We start from the raw sequence: 22,018 nt of genomic DNA, 5'->3' as shown, positions 1-22,018 counted from the left end.
AGACACCTTAATTCAGTGGGATCAGGCAATACTTTACCAATTTTAAGCATATTTTCACCTTTGTTTTCCACCAAGTGCTGATATGCCTGTCTCTCCTCATTACTGATTCCCAGTGCTACTTACTTTCCTTCGCAATTACGAGTCTGCCTTTCCCTTCTCAGCAAGCACCAGCCTTCAAAACCAGCCTTTCTTTCCAACACTAAGAACTTTTAGTCTCAATTTATTTATGTGATGTTCTTCACCCCAATTAGTTTAGATCAGATCTCTGTGCCATCATCATTCAACCTGAATGGCTTTCTTCTCATGTGCATGGGTTACTACTGGGCAAAGATGAGAGAACCAGAAATATAACTCCCACCACATAGCTTAGTTTTAATGTCTGGCAGGGCTCAGCAGATAAAGTAGACAATTTTACCTGGTTTACAGCACAGTCAAGTATTGATGGATTTTTAAACAGAAAGCAAAATGAACAGCTCTCACAAAAAAATACCTAAACCATTTGAAGACAAGAAGAGAACCCCCAGATTGCGGCAGACAACCAGCATAAGAAAACTCAGCTTGCCTATCTAATTCCAAGTGCAGAATAGTGTATTTTGTAATATGAAGCACTTAGCGATCTGGAAAATACACTATTATTGGTTACACTAGCAAAACTTCTCACATATAATACACACAGACATCACACACTAAACACATTCCTTTTTCTTTCTCTGTAGTCCCTCTCCTTCCCTTAAATTTCCTAATCTCACTGTGCACTCATGTTGCCCCATATAGTGACTCTGCAGTTTATTTTAATTAAAGGTTGGTGTGGGTTTTTTTGTCTCCCTAATTGTTTCTCTCTTTTTTTTTTTTTTTTTTCCTTTTCCAGAACCATATAGACATTCAATTGAACTCTGGAACACATGTTTTTATAACAGATTTGAAGGACAAGACAGATGTAAAGGCAATACCATGCCCTCAGATTCATCATTACAGAACAGTAACTGAAAAGGTTTTAGGAATACAATAAAAACTCTGAAGTGGCACAAGGACATAACAAAAGAGACTTATCAACAAGGGTTTTTTTTCACCTGACTCAAATGTCTTTTCATTTTTAGGCTACAGGTGATCTTTAGAAATGTGTATTGAAAACGGAATGCATTTCTGTCATAAAAAGAAAACATAAACAAAATACCTGATTCTGCTTTGAGCCTTAAATTAAAATCTGAGTTCCAGTCTTAGCTTGAAGCTATAATTCGTAATTCTAAGCCTATCACCCAGCTTTCTGTATCACTCATCCTCACCCTGCACATCAGTTAATTCAAGAAGCATTTCTCATTCCTCTCAAAGTCAAGATCCATAATCATAGACTCTGCCCTCCCCTGGAAATGAGTAACCACTTGGGGGAGAAATGTGATCTGTATTTCAGCTCAAAGTATTTTTTGTCTTCTTTTTTTTTTTTCTGTGAGACAGGGAAGATTTTTCTTTGCCAGAAGTGAGGGCTTACACACTTATACAGCTATGGATCAGGATTCACAGAAAGCCCCAGCACCAATTACTTCTGACATCCAGCCACCACCACTCTGCCTACTGACACCCCACAGGGCTTCACAGACTCCAGCTGCCTTGCACAACACCTGAAAGGAGAGCTCTGGGACTGGAACCAGAGCGTGTGACAGGACACATCCAGCCACACGGCCTTCAGACGTCTGTGGAGGATGGCAGAGACTAGCAGACACTGGAAACTCTCCCCTTTCCATGCTTACTTTGCACAACTGGTGGAAAACCTTTACTGGATCACGGAGAGGAGGCATAGCAGAGGTAGATTTTTGACCTTCATCACACATGTTAAGCAGCACACATCCCAAAGAATCTCTTCAGATGCTAATCCTCCAAATGAGCAAGAAAGCAGCAGACATTGGGCCTGAAGGCACTGATAGCATCAAGAGTATGCCCTCCAAAATACTTAGGAGCAAGCACTCCACCAGATGTATACCTTTAGGCTTAAAGTCACCTTTCAATGGTTGCTTTATTGAAGGAGTTTTTCCTGAAACAGTAGTTGCACACTGGTGCTGCAGCAAGCCCCCAAAGAACTCCCAGTAACAGCAGTAATGAGAAACAACAGAATGAAATTGGTCAAAAAAACAGCTGTAGTAGCTAGTACTGAGACACACACAGAGGATATAAAAGGTAAGGGAGAGTGTGGTTTGGGTTTATATTTGCTTTCAATATCAGATATGGAGTAGGTCATCCCTACCTTCAATTCCAAATCTTTTTCTATGCCTTCTCTACAAAGAGAAACAAATCCTTGCAGATTTAACACAAGTAACTTTCAGAAGAGCTTTGTTCTACATAAAGCATGCTGATGGTGCTGCGAACACAACCAGTTCCTGTGAAGGGACTGAAAGAACCAACTGTGCAATACTCAGCTTTTGAGCCATTATGCAAAAACATTTTAACTGCCTTGGAGTTTTTCTTCCTAAGTGTTTCATTTCTATTTACTGTGAAATTAGCACAGGTTGCTTATGACAGAAACACATTTGCATTAATGAGTAATTATGCCAATCAAATTAAGAACTGTATTGGTAAAATCCATCAAGCTGTGGAGAACACAGGTTGTCTTTATGACTTGAGTTAACTTTTGAAAATAGCCAGAATATGATTTTCAAACATTTTAGAGAACATTAGAGGGTCTCAACAAGCACACAGCCAGACTCCCATTTTTTCCTGAATGTATTCCTATAAAAGCAGACATGCAAAGTGCAAAAGGGGCAACAGACGATCAGCACAGTAAAATGTGTAATTGCCCTGCATAATACACATGGTTATTCACAGACCCAGGACTCAGTCTCACCTCTTCGGGTTCACAAGACAGTGGTCCACCATCTACTACCTTGTACTGAAACCCAGGCATCACATCTCTTTGAAAAAAGAATGCAAGGAGAAGGTCTTCCTTCTCCATCCCCTGCCACCTCACCTCCCATGAAACATGAAATAAGATGCACTGTGTCTGAAGGGAAAGGTGGAATTAAACCTTCAGATCTTTTTTTGCCCAGGCTGCATCTGCCGTACTTCAGCTGTCAGTATGTGAAGCTGATCATGTTACAGCACACTGTATCTCTCCTCGGAAAACTCTCACCTCTCCAAAAGTGGGAATGGTCTACTCATAGTTGAGCTGTCACTTTGATTTTGACCTTCAAAGTGTATCTTGTGTTCCTTCTTTTAAAGTCTGATGCCACTTCTTTGTGTTGCTAGCATCTTTGTGGCCTACACATACAAGGTTTCTCATATGGTAACTGAGAGGAAGTCATAAAAATAAGATATCATACTTAACCAACTGGTCAAAATCAACAAACTCCCGAAAAACCAATAGCATTAGTGAATGGGTTTAAATCTCTGGATACATTTAATATAGAATCATAGAATCATTTAGGCGGAAAAAGACCTTTGAGATCATCAAGTCCAACTGTCAACCCAGGACTGCCAAGTCCATCACTAAACCATGTCATTAAGCACTGCATCTACGTGTTTTTTTCCTAACCTATTGACTTCATTATTATTTTTTTTTTATCAACGACGGGATGAGTTCTGTACTGTGAGAAAGAAAGACTTTTGGATGGAGAATTAGGAATGTTTTAAGGGGAATAGGATACATAAGGGACACAAGAGCTTTGCTTTATTTGTGGTCTACTTCAGGGCTGGTAAACTTATTACCTTAGCAATACTGAAAAGATATTAATAGGGCAACTCTGAGAGACAGAGAAGCAGAGAACAAAAAGACATGTCAAGATACATACATTCAAAGAGCTACATCAGCTGGCCCTTGAGAGAATAAAGATACTACAGGTGCAAGGACTAAAAAAAGATCAGGTAAAAGCTCAGCATTTGTATTAAGAAGCTCATAAAACTCACAGTGAAATATAGTTCAAGTGTTATCTTAAATACGCCAAATAAAGAGAAAACGAGGGAACACTGTAACGTCACACCTTTGTAATGATGTGAAAGGAGCTTACAATAAACAACTCTCAACCAGAGTGGATACTATGGAGTATCTTCCAACAGTGAACTGTCTTAAAAGGTTCTTATAGAAGCAATGTGACTTCATTTTTTAGCATTTTAATGACTTCATGAGACAGAAGGCACCAGTGGAGATCCAACAACTCACCCAACATTAGATTCAGCCTGGAAAGTCAGACTTTCCAGTAAAACAGGATCACAATTCAGACTGGAAGGGGCTACTTCACTACTCTCATAGTGAAGTTTTCCCTTGTATTCTGTCTCAGCTGCTCTTGTTTCAACCTATTGATGTTGCCTCATTGTGAAGAGCCTGGCCTCACCTTCTTGATGGCTGCCTCATAAGCCACTCCAAAGCCACCTCTGCTCCAGGCTGAGCCAGCTCTGGCTCCTCAGCCTCTCCCCACAGGGCAGGTGCTCCAGCCCTGGACTGCAGCAGTGGGTCTTGGCTGAACTCATGCCAGTTTCCCCATGCCTTTTGGCATTGGCTCCATCTCATGTAACTTGAGGACTACATTTAAGTAAGCTCTTCTTGCATCTCTAGTTTAAAGGAAGAAATATATAGCCTCAACAGACCTACCATACAGACCCATTATTGCACCAGCTGAACTGGTTTTTGACAGTGCTTATTTTCCCTCTTTAACTGGGGAAGGAACTCAGATGGAACAGCCACATTTCCTCAGTCAAGTTAGATTACAGAAAGTTCAACCATAGTGTCACCCTTTTTATTCCCTTTGAACTAATCTTTCAAAAGATTTGTAAAAAAAAAAAGGGAAAATCAGTTCTAGGAAATGGGTCACTACTTATGATGCTTGCCTATGAGTAGATACTTGCCAAGACCGACAAGAAAATGACACCAGTCAGCAATTTTTTGTTTACAGTTACTTTCACTCTGTAGTCATACTATCTTGAATGGTTTGACTTTCATACAGCTCAGAAAGTTTCTTATTTTGACAGTAGCTTTCTGGGTTTGCTACTAACATCACAAAAAGATCTGTTTGTACTAGGTTTACCTTTTTTCCTCATTTTTGTTTCAACAAAGAAAAAGATGCTGAAGTGTGTCAGTGCAATATGATTTGCCAAAGCACCTCCTGATGCCAGTCAGAGAAGCAAAAGGGTTCCTCTCATTTGCAGTTGTAGACATTGCACATATTGGAACTGACACTGATTAATTAGATTCAATAGAATGAACCAAAGCAAATATTTAATAGAGCAGGGTGCACAGTCAACGCAAACAGTTTGTAAATAACTCACTGGCTGCATATTCAAATTCATCCAAGTAACTTCAGCAAACATGAACCACTAACACACTGCCCAAAACCCAGGAATGACTCTCAGCCAGAAAAGAAAAAGTGAAATTAGCATGAATACCATTGCTCAGCCTTAACCTTTACATTAAATTCTATGAGGCAAAACTGTTACACTTTGTTCAGCTTGAACATTGCATAAAAACTCTCTACAAAAGTATATTTACATCTCCAACCCAGAAAATCTTTCCTCCTTATTTCAGACTCTCCACCTAATGGGAGTATTACATATTGTCGGAATTTTAAAATCAATGGCAATGATAATTCAAAAGTTTTAAACCACTGTTCTTCCTTTCCAGAATTTTTATGTATTGCAGATTTTTATACATTTTGTTCATAAGATCATAGGTAAAACTCTCAAAACCACAACTGACTTATAAATCTTAGTCACTTTCTTTTAAGAAATGATCTAAGTCAATTGTCTGCTTACCTCCAAAGTCAAAATTACAAAGTTATATGAAGATTTCTTGTTGTTTATGTCTTGAGCATACCCTTACTTGACACACTGGTTTGATAAGGAACATGCCTTCACTAGAAAGCAGCCCTTGTTCACTGCATATTGTATCTTATCTTTGCAGAAGAGTTATCTTTGAACTAATGTACTCATACAAAGTAAGATTTAATGATATGTAACACTTGCATGCAACTTCATTACACTGAAGGCTAGAACACTTTTATGTGGTTCAATGATAAAGGTACAAATGAACACTTTGAACAAAATCCCTAAGTGGTTAAACCACATTATAAAGTAGCGACATTTGGCTAAAGAATCAAAACCATACAAATAAATAATAATGTCTGTATGTTTGAGCAAGCTGTGCATGTGAAGGAAGATGAGTCACTTCGTTTTCTTATGTTGGCCTTGTGAAAGCTGAGCAATGCAATTATCTTCTTTTGCATTGTGCTAGTTTTACTTAATTGGTATTACATTTTTATTTTTTCCATACTCTAATTTTTGCAGCGGGTGAAGTGCAAGACTCAGGGAAGCAAAGCACTGCTATAATTTAGTTTGCTCAGGTTTCATTTAAAGAATATTTCAGTACTTTTACATAAAAATCAAGCCAAAGTGGGTGGACTCTTACTCACCCAAATAATGGTTAATAAATATTTCTACTGGACAGTTTAAAATTGGATTAATTTACCTTCATTTAAAATTAGGAAAGAAAAACAAATGAGAAAAACCTTTCAACCAGGCCAAAGAGTTTATTGAATCCATACTATGCATAAGAAGTATTTAAGAAGGTATATAAAGCTAGAAATATGCTTAGGTCTTTTGTTCCTTATGCCAAATAAAATAAAAAAGCAAAAATTACTACAATTACAGTGATGACTCTGCTAGTTGACTTATGAAATATGTGTGAGCACAGGCCAAATGGCAAAAGGCATGCCGGGCTACTATTATTACCACCAAAACATGCAGACCAACAAAAAATACACAAAAATCTTGACATTGAAATGCATAGCACAAAGCCTGGGTATACCTTTAAATAAAATATTAATAAATATCTCTTTCCTATTGTCACATATATCCCAACTGGGATTAATGGGACATCAAAAAGACTTTTTCCAATATCAGGCTTTGACAAAGTCCATGTAAAGCCAGCTAAGTTGGACAACGGTTCAGACAGAATTAGTATTAGAATCACATGTGCTTCTATTTTTACTAATGAGCTTGAAGATCAAGCCCTTGAATAGGCTTGTTCATCACAAATAGATTCATAGGAATCAAAAAAAAAGTACTCCTGATAAAGTAGCATACAAAGAGGAAGGCAGTCATATTTTGCACTAGTTTGGAATATGGGATCCAAACTATTAATAATAATGTCTACATCAGTAGACATCATTACCTACAGTAGTACACTTGGATGTGTGCACTGAAATGAGATGGCTGTGACCTAGAACAGGCCACCATAAAGCAGGTAGCTAAATTTGGTGAGGATCTCACCTGAAGAGACAAACAGTACAGACATCAAGCTTTTAAGCTTTTACTTGAAATATTGGCCAGTGGTGTGAAAGCAGTATCACCTTGCATCTAACTATGTAGGCTGACTCAGCAGTCAGACAAGAGCACTGACTTGATGCGTGTGCATACACATAACAAAGATGGCTTTCATACCATCTCATTCTCTAACCAACACCACCTTGGCCTTGCTTGGGTTGCATTTCAGCCTCACAGTGCAGGAGTAGATTTGCAGTGGCTGCTCTGCCAGAGCTCTGCTGGAACACGGGTACTCCTGCAGTGCTATAGGTGCTGTCACGCAGTGAGAGCTGAGGGAGGCACACTTGTCAGCAGCCAAAAACATGAGACCAAACCCAGGTTTTATTATTCATTTTGTAGCCTGGTGACATTTCCATCAACTCATGCAAACTCTAACAAAGAAAAAAGTAACTTTGGACCACTGACTCTGGAATCCTCCAAGCTGCAGTAAATATTCTTAGTAGCCCATAATACTGTTGAGTGATTCATACAGAGATATTTATGAATATGAAAAATCATAATTTTAAGAAGACATGTCATTTTGATCTTAATATTGAATTCTGAAGTTTTGTGGTGAAAACCAGTGCAGCTTACCTTTTTTTACAAAAGTAGTCCAGTACTGCACAATTCTCCCAAGCAGCACATTTTGCACACACAGCAACTTTCTTACATGATTGTGAATAGCAAGCAATCCACTGGCAACACTATACAAGAGTAAAAGGATGAACAGCCCTACACACAAAACCTATTAAAACTAAAACCACCAGGCTCTGTTTTCAAGGCATTCAAAAGTCAAAGTCAGAAGCATTACTAATGGCAGGCACATGTAATAAGATCTGTGTGGTGAAGCAATGCATCGTTGCGGCCAGATTTACAGCCAGATCATCACTTTAGAAATATCAATAGCTGGATAAGGTCCAAGCTACTTCCTCATCAAAGCAGCATGACTCCTGACTCCAGTGAAAATAATAACCTCAGTTTGTGGAGACAAAGTCCTGATCAATAATGAATCTTAATGTGTCTGTGGGATCTTCTGCCTTCTCAGTTACGAATTGGTACTGACACCTTGGCACTGCTCGCTGAAAGCTGAGTGGCAAACACGGGCTTGTGAAAGTTGAATAAAAATATGATATTTGAAGCATGGTTTACCAGAAAGAACTATGACACAACTGTAAAATGTGGCTATGGGAAAACTAGAGGAACGTTTGATTGTGGTTATAACATTTCTGATATGAAATTTAGCCTGACACGTGTGGTTAAGGCCCTAAAAAATCACATAAGACCTTAGTCCTTCAAACCAGCTCCCCAAGTTTTGGAGCCAAAGGACAATCATCAATCTTTTCAAGTTCCTCATGGATTGTCATGTAGCCTGCTCACCAAACTCATAACTGAAAACACAACCAGTTTTGCTGTTTAACAGAATACAGAGATTAGCTATGGGCCACATACCAAAGCCATGTGACTTGGAGTTAGAGATGCACAGCTCTGGACTGAGCAGATTTCATTCCACCAGCTAAAATTTCTGATGCTTTGTCTCTCAGAAAAAAACCCCAGTATTCACCAAGAAGGTCCCTGCAAACCTCAGGGAAAACTTGTTTTACTAAATTAGACCCCAAGCCATTTAATCCTTTCTTTGGTAACTTGATGACTTAAGAAGCTAGGCACTCATGCCTGCCAGCATAGGTTTCACTCTGTTTTTCAGTGTAACTCGGAGACTGACTTAAATGCTAAATTGCAGGCTTTGCTCTTCATTCTGCATTTGTATTATCATAAATCTGGATGTGAATTATAGCTTTAGAAGCACTACATTCTTAAAATATATTTCCAAACATGTTCTGAAGCCAAACAATTCTATGGCTAACGTTCACATGAGTAAAGAGGACAATCGCCTGTCCAGGTTTCCAGTGATCAAGTTTGACGATAGATCCACAAGCATTCTGACACAAATACAGAATTCCACATGCTCTGGGAAATCTGTTTTACCAGTAGTAGGTTAGGACTGAGGCCCCAAATAAACATCTCTTGTACTTTTTATGTAACTCTTGTATTCATTTAGTAAGTGTTAAAATAGATGTTAAAATTCAAAACGTTCACAGCCACTGCTCTGATAGAAACGTTAAGTATCTCAAACATGCATTTGAACAGACATTTCTGTAGGACCAAGTGAAAATTCATCAAACAGCATAAATGCTTGCCTAAACATCCACTGATGCTGGCAGCATAACCATATGTGAAACTTCTGACTGAATCAGGACCCCTAACTGCTTCAAGCCATTTTCTCACCTGGACTTCCAGAGACGTCACTACCATTCCAATCACATGTCCTGCACTGCACAGTCGCGTGGATAATGTTTCATACATATGTGTATGACAGAGGCCAGAAATATTTTACTCATATGCGTTTTACTTATAGCATTCCAAATCTTCCCTGGAGCACATATACATGTTCTAAATTCTAGAAACCCTGACTTTGTAGTATTTCTGAAGAAATTAAGCTTGTCTAATGTTTGCACAACAAAAGGCTGAAAATCAGGCTTCTGAACTCATGTTTATATGCTTTAAGAAATGACCTGATTTTTAAAAGCACTGAGCCTCAGGTGACTTTGGCGGATTTAGGGGAAAGGTTTTCTAATACAGCTGGAACAAATGCCTAATCTGCTCCCTTTGTGGTTGATAGTATTGCTGCTGAGCTCAGTGGAGCTCAGCTGCTAACTTTTAAGACTTCTGTTTTTGAAAAACAGGTAGTCATAGGAACTGAATACCTAAGATGACTCAAAGAACAGAGCAGGGGTTTCAGAACACCACAACCAAAACATGCTCCCTGTTTCTGAGTGTTCACTGTCACTGCTTGCTTGAAAGACTAACAGGTGTATGGGAAATAGGATATGACAAAGATGTTATCTTGTTTCAAAATAATTTTAATCCTATCATATTTCCTATGCCCCCCTTGCCTGGGTCTTCAAAGTGAAGATATGCCATCTGTTTCAATAAAAAAGGAAAAGTATTCATGTATAGAAGTACACACATGATTGGGGCAGTGCCAGAACTAGGGAGAGCAAATAAGAGTCTTTTCTTAAAAAAATATGAAACACAGAAAATTACGAAACAATGAAACACTGTCCTTCCAGCACTCTATTCTTATTATTCTTCAAGTTTGTAATTTAAAGCAACATACTGAAGGGGTCCAGTAAGTTCAACTCTCCATATTTCTTTTTAATTTTAATTTAATTTATGGGTTATTAGTAGAATCTTCTCAACTGTGTTTCTCTTTTCTTTTAATTTCTTTTTTTTCTTTTATTTTAATAATTGAGTCTCTTCACATTGCAGCTAATGCACTTTTCAGTGTTTTAGTTATAATTACCAAATTCAGAATGAAAATGAAAACCACTTAATTATGTAATTGTCTTAGAAACAGCATGATAATTAAAGCCCTCAGAAAAGCAGCCGAGAGACACTGACTGTGCAGAAAGGTAAAGAAAATTTAATACAGGTGTCTCAGAAAAGGACTAAATAAAACATTATAGTGAAAGAAATTATATATGCATCCCTGAACAGATGCCCTTAAGAACTGTATACCTTAATCAACAAAAACCATCATATTTACTTAACACAGCATGTTATGAGACATGTCACCATAAAGTGGTTATTCAGAAGTTATAAGAGACTGAAACTACATATGACATTACAAGAAACAGTGTTGAAGATGAAAATAAAGTGTAGGACAAGATTAAGAAGAAAACTAAAAATACAGGTGGGATTAATCTGCAAATAAAAGTTAAAAGTTTACTAAGCAATATATAAAAAATAATAAAAGCTGAAGATGTACTCGTTGAAGGACAAATATAAAAAGTTATTACTAGTGTTGTGATAAATCTTCAAGGAGGGGTACACTCAGTATAAACTTTTTAGACACAGATCTCCAAGCTGTTACACTTCCCTAAACTTTGGAAGTATCAACAGCTGCACAAAGTAAAACCAAACCCAGCTGGACACTTAGATAGCAAAAGGGCAAATCTAGAAAGGTTTCACATTTATGATTTGCATGAGAAATTTTTCAGTTAAATCCAAGAAAAACACTAACATATACCCTGCTAAAAAGCCTTAACCCCTTCATGCTGGACTTGTGAGGTGATGACACAGGAGAGGATTAGGCTATGATCAGATGGGGAAACTGGATAAACCCCACAGAATTTCTGCTGCTGCCCACAGACAAGAGTAGTAGTCACTGTGTGCACACTGCAAAAGTCCTACCAGCTGCAAGGGGCGATACAAGCCCTCAGAAGTGCTCAGAATACATGTGGAGAATGGTACCTCTGTAGATAACTTGCAGCACCTCTGAATTAACAGCACCCGACTTATTATGCTATTTCTCCTGAATGCTATCACCACACAGAAAATACCGTTACATTTGAAGCTAACAGAATACATGAAAACTCATTTTCTTTTTTATACTAGAAGCCTCAAACTGCCACACCAGGTATCAGCTTCTTTCTGTTCCCAGCAGTTAACATTAATTTCACACGTGTTTTGGCATTTGGCAGTAGATAATTATTGGCTGCACTCTTTGCTGTGAAGTGCTCTCCTTTTATAATTAAGAAATCCTTTGAATTGTGGTCAGTTAACTTTTCTTCTGCTAAAGATTGCAAGCAATTAGTATTTAAATTACAAGCTGACATCGACAGCTCATATGGACAAGATGATGCTCACGCACCGACAGCTACCTGTGCCTAACATAAAAGCAATAGAAAGCAATGTTTTTTAGAAGCGTCAAAGCATTTAACTTCAAGTGGATCAGAATGCAGAACTGCTTGCTTCCTTCTATCCGTGTGAAACAAGGCACAGGCTCACAGAAAATATCAGCAGATGCAAATTTCTTCAGAAGAAAGTCTTTCATTTCCCCTCTTTACAGTTTTTACCTTCGCTACACTTGGACTCGCACCTCTGTGATTATCAGTCTGTGTGGCACCCATGAGAAAAAGAGGTTCTGGAAAAGAGATATAAAGGAGTCAAACTGCTCCTCGAGACTCTGAGATCTTATAACAGTTCCAGAGGTGTTACACAGTGCTTGAATAAATTAGGCTACAGCATCCTCCTGATCAGCTCCCGCTCCTGCCTTCCGAGCCCCTCCAGCATACTTTTTGAGACTATAAAGCACTAGCAGGTATCAAACTTTACATTTAATGTATGCCTACATAACTATATTTATATATAAAGCTGATGCTTCCTCCCAGTGAAACCATTGATTTGATGCATTTATGGTACAGTGAATACTTATTTTTATCTCACATTAAATTCCAGGGCATTCCCCTAATTCTCCACTGTGTGCCCTAACACTGTTTCTTGATAATTCCATGAGGAAAACTTGCATTTCTACTGCTTTTTGGTGCTTTCAGCTACTGGTTCCCTGATTATGGATTTGTTGCCTCGGGCACAACTTCATGCACAGAAGTCCACAAGATGTCTTTAGAACCTACAATACACGTGAAAACCTCTCCGTAACAGGTCCCCGTGAAGCGATTAAGCTCACACGACGGAGCCTTTGTCACTTCGTGACACCAGTGAGAAAAGCAACGCTGGTGACACCGGCCCGTGTGCGTGCGGGGGGCCGGAACGGGCAGGGGCAAGGGCAGGGGCACGCCGCCCCCACCACCGGGCCAGGCCCGCGGCGCGGCTGCGGCGACGAGCGCCCCCTGCGGGCACGGGCGGCCGGCGGCTGCCGCCGCGGCGCGGGCGGGCAGCGGCCCCCACAGGCCGGGGTCGGGCGGCCGGCGGGGCGCGGGATCCGCTCGGGAAGGAGGGCTGCGCTTGCGGCCGGAGCAAGGGCAGCACCCCTGGCCTCACTTAGGAGGTGTTAGGCTCTACGGCGGTGAAAGCACTGCCGGTCCGGAAAGCAAACAACGGGGCCCGGAGGCCCGGCGCCCCCACGCTGGCCGCCTCCGCAGCGCCACCGGACTGTCCCAGCGCTTCCTCCTCCCCCGGGTGGCTCCCCCACCCCCCTGGCCGGCCGGCCGCCTGCCCCCACAGGCTGCCCCCACAGGCTGCCCCCACAGGCTGCCCCCACAGGCTGCCCCCACAGGCTGCCCCCACAGGCTGCCCCCACAGGCTGCCCCCACAGGCTGCCCCCACAGGCTGCCCCCACAGGCTGCCCCCACCCGCCGCGCCCGCTCGGCCCGGCCCGGCCCGCCAAGCCGGCCATCGGCCGCCAGGCCCCGCCTCGCCCCCATAGGCTGGCGGCACCTCAACGACAGCCAATCAGAAGGCAGTTGTCAGGCTCTCCCGTCTATTTTTAGCATGCACAAGCCCGCGCGCGGGGTGGGGTGCGTGCGGCTGCTGTTAGGCGGGCTGATCGCTGAGGCGGCGGCCGGCGGCTGGCGGCTGTCACGGGCGATCCCCCGCTTTCTCCGCGGAGTGGCACGGGGAAGAAACCCAGACCCCGCTGCTTCAAGCGATGCTTGCTAAAGAAAAGCTGTTGAAATAAAAGGTTACCTTGTTAAAAAAGCAAACAAGCAAACAAAACCGCTTGAATTGCCGCGGCTGCCTCAACCGAGGATGGCTGTGCAGGCCGCGCAGCGCCCTGTGCGCCCAGCTGGCTTCCCCCAGCCTTGAAGCGCTGGGCAGGGGGCGCCGGCGGGGTGGGTGGTGGGCCTCGGCAGGGTCACAGGGCTGTATGTGGGCTCTTGTACAAGCCAGTAGCAGAAGGGAAAGTTTGGGTTGACCAGTAACAGCTAAATTTTGCGTCTTTAAAAGTTTATTGTGTATATTCTTGTTTAAAGTCACACATAAGGTAAGTGATGGGTTTTCTCTGTTACTCATGCGTTGCTGATATGTTGTTGGTCACTATTGAATAATATTGAATAGGGGTGTAGGTTCTGGAGAAGAGAGATGAGACAAACTCTTAGGTAACACACTAAATATTTGGAGGGTTCAGGTATTTCAGATAACTGGAATTGCATTATTTTCAGTTTCTTACAGAGGTTCAGATTCAGTAGAGCATCTTCATATATCCTTGAACTCAGAAGGATTAGACGTGCTGAAGCATTCTGTGAAGTACAGGGATGAAGCAGGGCTCCTAGTTTAGGAAAGGAAATGCTAAAGTACAGTGAGAAAAACTGTCCTTCTAATATTTAAATCAAGACTTAAACCAGTAACAATGTCAGTATCTTGTAGAAAAAGTGGTCTTTTTAAAGAGTCTTGTATAAAGGGTTTCGATATCTGTGTAAATACATGGGTACTTATACACAGTTGATGAGCTGTTTGGGGTTTTGTGCATAACGATGGATCGTAATAGCTTTTGGGGCTGTGTGGTGACCTGCTTACAGAAAATATAAAGAATGGATGAAATGCAGACCTATCTGTGCAGTAAATCTGCAATGCCCAGAAGGAGTAAGTTGACCTGCAGGTTTTGTGCTGACCCTACAGCACAGGAATGGATTTCAGTGCCTGTATGCACTGAGATAGAGTTTTGGATGCTTCGAGAAGAGCGTCTTGCAAAATAAGACAGTCTCTCCAAAGTCAGCCAACAGCCATTCATTTTGCAGTGAAAAGTATTCCCTGACGAATCTTGCAATATCAGAGCAGAAATTTGCTTGGCTGCTCCTCATTGTCATTAGCCCTTAAGTGATGGTCAGTGTCAGGCTCTTCTGAAGTCCTTGTCCTCATTACTTGATCCCTATGGATGCTTTTCAGCTGCCAGTAGGACATACCAAATCAGCAGTGAAACAAAAGAACAAAGTCTGCTGTGACAATGTGTGGATGCCATTTCAAAAAAAAAAAATGGCCTGTGGATTTAAATTCTGCCCAGAAAAAAAAAAAAAAAAAAAAAAAAGTTGTTTATTCTGTCATTGCCAGAGCATTGATATAGTCAGAAACATTATTTCAATGAAGTTTTTACATGCCGTTGAACATTTTCTCTGTGTTCACGGGTTGTCAGTCTTATGTGCAGATTAAACTTAAGTTTTCACAGAGGAAGTTCACGCAGTGTGAATTCCGTTAGCTTTGCTGATCCCATTATGCACCATAATGCGAGAGTGAAGATTGCTCTGCATAAATATTCATCTAGCATCTTTCAAGTTTTCACTTTTCATTCTGCTGCTGCCTGACCCTGTCTGCCACTTTTCTCTGAATAATCATTACTGCTGAGCAGCCCATTTGTAGAAAAACGCATTTGCAAGACTAAAATACACAAACAGCACTGGACGCATGAATTGTCACTAGGACAAGTTGCAGCCTATTGCAATGTATAGCAGTGGACATTAAAATGATCTAATGTGCTGTTTGGAAGTGATGGCATTTTTATCTGCAAATGTCATGGCCTCTGGCTCATGCGAAGGCCATACTGAACACCTGGGTGGCAGCACTCCAATTTTCACTCTGATCACTCTGAGTTCAAATTATGTGGGTTTTTTTTTAAATTTTGGTAGGCTTTGAATTGTATCCGTGACTTTTTTTTTAGTGCAGTTTCTGTTGATCTCCCACCCAAAGGCTTTGCTTGTGCATTGAGGTGAACTGGAATTGGTGAAAATAACATGAACAATGCGATGTGTTTTTGTGGAGGCAAGTAGTCAAATCAAAGGCTTTTTCCATATCAAGTGAGTTAAAATGACTACACATTAGAGGATTTAGCCCAAACGTGGTAAAATTGACCGCAATTCTCTTGTGAATCCTCAACAGGCCCTGGGATATGCACGTCCATTTTCCACAATTGTTAATCTGGCCAGTAAAGGAAATTGCTATTGTGGTCTGTTCCCAGGTGTACTGCCTTATGTTTCAGACTGTGTTTCCAGCACGTGAGAACAGGCACAGATTTTCTAGGTGAGCTAAGGGGATTGTATCCCCATTCCCCTCCATTGGCATTGCAATGTGTGGAGTGTACTTAACCGAGCATGTGATGGCTGTGCACATTAGCTATTCGTTTTTGGGGAAGGGTGTGCATGAGTTGGCCCCCACTCCACAGTCACACAGCTGAGTTACCCACATTTGGGAAAATCACAGAGTCAGCACCCCTGAAATGCAAAGAATGACTGTCCCTTGGAAAATCATTCTCCAGCTCATGGGGTCTCACACCCATGTTTCCATGCCGTGACTTCAGGGAGATGAGCAAAGTAAGTTTTTCCGTGGCTCCGACTTGCAATCACAGCTTCCTAATTCCGAGCTCTCCCACAGAAGAAAACCCACCCAAGCCACCCAAAGCGAGCAGCTGCCTGAGAAAGGCAAGAGGCACGACAGGGACGCATCCCTGCGGCAGGAGCGTGATGAGCCACTTCACAAGCTGCGCTGCAGACCTTCCCTAAGCTTTCCTTGGGCAAAGCATCAGGAGACCACATCCTGTTCTCCCATGCAGTGCTCTGAGACAAGCTGGCAAAGGGAGACATGCTTTTCTACTTAGGAGATGTTTACTTTTGCCAAGTATTTATCATAACACCTTTTCTCTTCCCCCCCCCCCCCCCTTTTTTTTTGTCATTCAGTCAGAATTCCCACAGACATCACTTACATAATTTCCCTGCTTATCAGCTTGACATCTTAATGGCAGAAACTGCACCAACAGGGAAGAGGTGCTAGATATCAGGCACCAATGCCACAATAGGTAAAAAAGAGTAATCAGATTACTCAAGGAAGACCAAAGTGGGGAAAAAATGCACCCCTCAAAATTCAAGTTTAAACCAGACATATTTCCATGCTGACTGAAGTGGATGAAATCGCTTTCTAGCTAGACAGCTTTGATTCAGTCCTCCAGCAAAAAAAAAACAAACCCAACAGTGCAGGGTAGAAACATTCATGTAACGAAGGCTATATGATTCAAAAAGGTCTGGTTTTTGGCCTAACTGCTTGGCCCTGGTCCTGCAATGATGCACTCACCTGTGCACTCCCATGGAGACTAACAGAAGCCTGGATGGACGTCAGAGAAATGGGCCAGGCATTTTCCAGCAGAAGACCCATGCTGATGTTCTCTCCGTAAAACGCTACTGTGTTCATAATGACACACCCCAGTCTGGTTTAGTGCAAAGTGAGAATGGCAATCATTTTCCCATTAACAGTAGCATAATCCTCTTGTTAATGTGTACTTCATATCCACAAGCCTTAAAACAGATCTTCCCTCTGTGTTTTGAGGACAGATTCTGACATTAATATTGCTCAGTTCCCTATGCCTTTTTCTAAAAGAAAATTGTGATGTTAAAGACCCTTGTTCTAATTAAGATCAAATAATTTGTAGAGTACATTATATTTTGGACCTGTCACATCAGAGCATATACATCACATTGACTTATATGTGGTGCGGTCAATCAGCTGTGTGAGTGAAGGATTATGCACAGGCTTTCGGGATGCTTTGGGGCTTGAACCCTGTGAGCAGTAGATCACAGATGCTTTCTGTCACATATTAATAGTCGGCTCAGCATGAGAACTAGAAGCCCAGAGCTCCCATAAATGCTAAAAATGTTTCACCTCCAGGACTTAGAATGCATGATTTAATGTGCCAGTGAAACACTCTGGAAGCTGCTTTCCTTTATTCTCCAAGCCACTTTTAAAAGGATTTCAAGTTCAGAGAAGCATTAATGTGTCATCACATTTTTAAGCTATGGACATTCTGTGGTTGTTTCATTTTTGAAATGGAGGCATAGCAACAATTTTCACAGGGAAAAAGTCATCATTGTTTCAGTCACCTAAGGGCAAACTCACCTGTTTGGTGTTCCTGGTTGAACAGTAAGAGGTGGGTAAATCTGGCCTACCCTGAATTACAGCATTTGTTGTACAAACCTATGATGGCTTGCCTTTAAAATACCAGTGGAATGAAAGTGGTTTCTCTAATGGAATCCCTGGTGAACTGACAAAGCAATGGCTCGTAGCCCTAGCCCTAGTGTCCTGAGCCACCGCATCTCACCATGAGACCTTATTAAGGGCCATATACTAGGCTTTGGAAGAACAGAGGGAATACAGGGTGGATTATTTTTGCAGTTGTTAGTGAAGGTTTAAGAGGGAATTAGTATTTGAATTTGGTTCTGACTGAACTGGGCTCATTTTTAGCATTGTCTTGCAGGATGTCCTTACATAGGTACGGTGCAACCTGAAATGGTGGAAGCATCAGTGATAAGCACTTACCAAACAAGAGACAGATCCTTTGGGAGTGTTCATTTTAGTACTAGAATTAGAAGCTGATTTCCTCTGCTCTTTTCTATATCTGAACCACTCCTGACAAGGAGTTCTTTGATGGGGAAGGCACATCCACTGAGGAAATTCAGAGATCCGCATTCAGTCCCCAATCCCTGATACACGAGCAGCAGAACTGGCTACATCAGCTAATAGGGTCAGCTTCGCATTCTCCCCACTTCTGAGAGTGTGGAAATGTGCTCTGCCTTACAGACCGGGGATAAGATTGATAGAATTTACAGTACTGTCATGGTAGTAGAACAATGTAAGGGTGGGAACTGGTCCCATCCTATTCCAGCCACATCTCACATGCAAGGGCTGACTAACCTGACCTTAGTGTCAGTTCTTACCCAAATTAACAAGACTCGGTTACTGACTGCCCCAGCCAAGGTCTGAGATTGTATTCCAGTCCCATTTCACCATCCAGCGGTGTCTGGAGTTCTTTGCTTCCTTGGTGCTGCTGCCAGTTCAGTAGAGCCATCTGTAATGGTCCTTTAGAGCTGAGGAATAATATCTGGGCCTATTCCTGTTTTGAGCAATTTGGAGGGTTTTCTTCTGTTACACAAGATAGCTACAGATGTAGTATCTGTGGGGTACCCAGTCTTGTTCTCCTTCACTTGGGGTGTGCAGGAACAGATCCTGCCTTGGGGGTCTGATTTGATTCCTCCCGCTGTTTCTTGCCAATGCTTCCTTTAATCAGGGAATAGTTAACCTGCCTTGCCTCTCTCCCTGCTTAATCATTGCTTTGATGCACGCTTTTATGAACTGAGGAGAAGATAATCAGATCTCTGGGTGTATCCTTCATCTGTCTGCAGATGGCTTTAGGCAGAAGCAGGGCACACAACCCAATGTGGGTTAGGAAAGTTGTGCTGTACTGTATGGCAGAAACAGCTGTACAGCAAGGTAACAACTGAGATGAAGCCCAAATTGATCCCTGTTGCCAGTGGTGCTGTGGCTCTGGAAAGCTTGCTGGTGTGTGCTGGATCCTAGCCTCCCCCTTCCACGAAACATCAGCTTTTAGCTGCTGCCAGGCACTGTCATTGGACTTTTTGTTCGTGCTGCTGTTCCAGGTCAATAGATCCCACGTTCTTCCAGCACTCTGAAAAAATAAGTAATCTCCCAGACCTGCATCATTTCCTTGTTTTTCCTTCAAGATTGTCATAATTAAGTGAAGATACACTGAAACTGTTAATATGGATATAGTTTCTTTTTTTTAACTGGTTGCTTTTAAAGCTTTTGTGGTTTCTAATTTCTCTTGGGACAGGATTATGCGCTATGTTCAGACCCTGTTGTGTTGCTTTGTAGGTGTTTAGCCAAGAATTGGAACAATAATTATGTAAATAGTCTTCTTTCAGTAACTTCAGTGACTTTCAGTAGTATTTTTGCTGTAAAGTGATGCTTCTGAGAAGGAAGCAGACTCTTTTAAGAATAATGATTACACTAAAAGTGAGAGAAATGCAGTTGCACATAATGTTCAAGATGACAAATATATCCTGATCTCACATGGCATGTGAAGCTGTTTGCACAGCCCCAGTTAATGACTGGACAATTAATAACTGGATCAGTTGCTCAAAGAGAAAGCACAGTTAAATGCTTTCTGCACATCATTCACCTCTGAGTCCCAGTGACCTTTTATGATATTTTGAAGAGATGACTACTGAGACTTCTTTTCATTCTCCCTATAATTATATCTACTTGTGTCTTGCCACTTTAAGCCTTGGAAGAGATTGCTTTTGTGCCCTTTGGATTTTTAGCTGGATTTCCCCCCTTCCTAGTGTGAGTTACAGCAGGCTTCATGTTGTCCCTAATTTGTTGTAGCCACATGAGATGTACCTGAGGGCATTACTAGAGCTCAGAAATTCACTGTCACAGGATATGGGATTGAGAAGAATGGATGTTTATAACAAAACAGGAAGAAAAAATAAAGCAGAAATCAAACAAATGAACAATGTGCCTCCTGCCCCAGCAAATGTGACTCTTGAGATCTAAAAGGATTTAAAGTCCACTTATTTGTACAAACGATCCACTTATTTGTACAAACGAATACACTAGTAAGAGACAGCATTTGAGGCTGTAATAATTCCCTTAGTACCTTTATAATTTGGAGATTGCCCTGTATTCCAGAGTGACAGAATCTCTCACATCTCTCATGTATGATTTTTATAAATTTATCTTATTCACAGTTTTTAAAAGTGTATTAGGGAGAAAGAACTCAGTATGTTGTTAAACAGCAGAGACAGTCTGAAGTTCATGAAATGAAAGATCACCTTAAGCTGTTGCTTTGAAGTTTCCCCAGTTTTCCAGCTCATTTCCTACTAATAGAAAACTTGCCAAAAGTCCTCCCACCAGAGATAAAATTATTTGGCCCGCTGAAATCCACACACTTGGAGATTATCAGCAGATGAAAGACACAAGAGTCAAGCTGTATGTTACAGAAAATTTACATAAAATTCATATATACATGTCACTGCCTATATATATCTAGCTAATTAACGCATGTATTACTTATGCAGGTAGCTCTAAGCAGGATGCAGAAAGATGTGCCAGCGAAATCTATAGTATTAAAAGCACATTTCAGATTATCACTTTAGACTATTTCAGGCTGACCCTACCAGATTTGTTTTCTTCCCTTGGAAAACTTCAAGTGATTCTTAAGTTCCTCTGTCAGCTTTTTTCTGTTATTATTAAAGGGTTTATTGAGTCCAAAGTGTCTTACATCTTTCATTTTTTTATACAAGCACATCTGGACAGTTTATCTTTCATTAGATCATGGTTATTTGGAAAGGGTACTTTGCACAGAAACAACAACTAAAACGGAGATTCTTATTAATACAAGTGTTTGAACTGATAACAGGCCCTGACAGCATTGTTTCGTTTTCATTCGTTAATTTTCTCCTGTGGAAAGAGGTTTTTGGTAGAGATGAGCCTTTCAGTGCAGATGTGTTTGCCTTGTGCTGTCTCTTCTGCCCTGCTGTGGCTGATGGCCTCATCACCAGTGGGTCTCTGGAAGAGCCCAGGGCCAGGGAGGTGATAACCTGGTGGCACAGGCTGCCTCTGGTCCCCACTGTCTGATCAGACCCCACAAGACAAAGCAGGTGGTGGTAGCTGTCCTTTGTTCAGCCCCTAGACCTGCCCCAAACATTGCACTTTGAATAATGTTAAGCGGTGAAATGTTGTGCAAAATCTACCAGGCGCAAGCTTGTGAAGCAGCAAAGGTCAGGATAAAGAACCTGGGGCTGCTGCTCCTGCCCACTGCAGCAAAGTGCTTATCCTCTGCCAGGTGTGACACCCTTCACCCCTCATGGAAGTGGCATTTGCAGAAGTCTCTTTGATGGAGCCAAGCATCCCACCCACGTATTTCAGCTCTGGGAAGGACTTTAGCAGAGTCTGCTGGGGGACCCAGGTATACGCCTGCTACCAAGGCAGACGGGACACTTTACCGCAGCATTTTCATGTCATGGACTGAAAGGTTTTGTTTTTAACCAACTAGTGGGAAAAACCACGTGCTAACACCTTTCTGAGTTGCAACAAAATATAATTGTCCTTGGTCAGCCCTAGTGCAGAGCTTGAAAGGCATTTCACAGTATCCCATATTTTC

General features: G+C 41.5%; 1 long non-coding RNA gene across 1 annotated transcript in view; it reads right to left on the bottom strand.

Moving 5' to 3' along the window:
• Window positions 1–11,516, bottom strand: part of LOC129736253 (uncharacterized) — a 61,578-nt gene extending 50,062 nt beyond the window's left edge. The window contains exon 1 of the long non-coding RNA XR_008732583.1: window positions 11,136–11,516. This is a non-coding gene — a long non-coding RNA (uncharacterized LOC129736253). The remainder of the gene's footprint in view (window positions 1–11,135) is intronic.
• Window positions 11,517–22,018: the final 10,502 nt, after the last annotated feature.

This window comes from Falco cherrug, chromosome 5 (assembly GCF_023634085.1).
Source record: "Falco cherrug isolate bFalChe1 chromosome 5, bFalChe1.pri, whole genome shotgun sequence".
Classification (NCBI taxonomy): domain Eukaryota; kingdom Metazoa; phylum Chordata; class Aves; order Falconiformes; family Falconidae; genus Falco; species Falco cherrug.
This window is presented reverse-complemented; position numbering and strand designations above follow the sequence as displayed.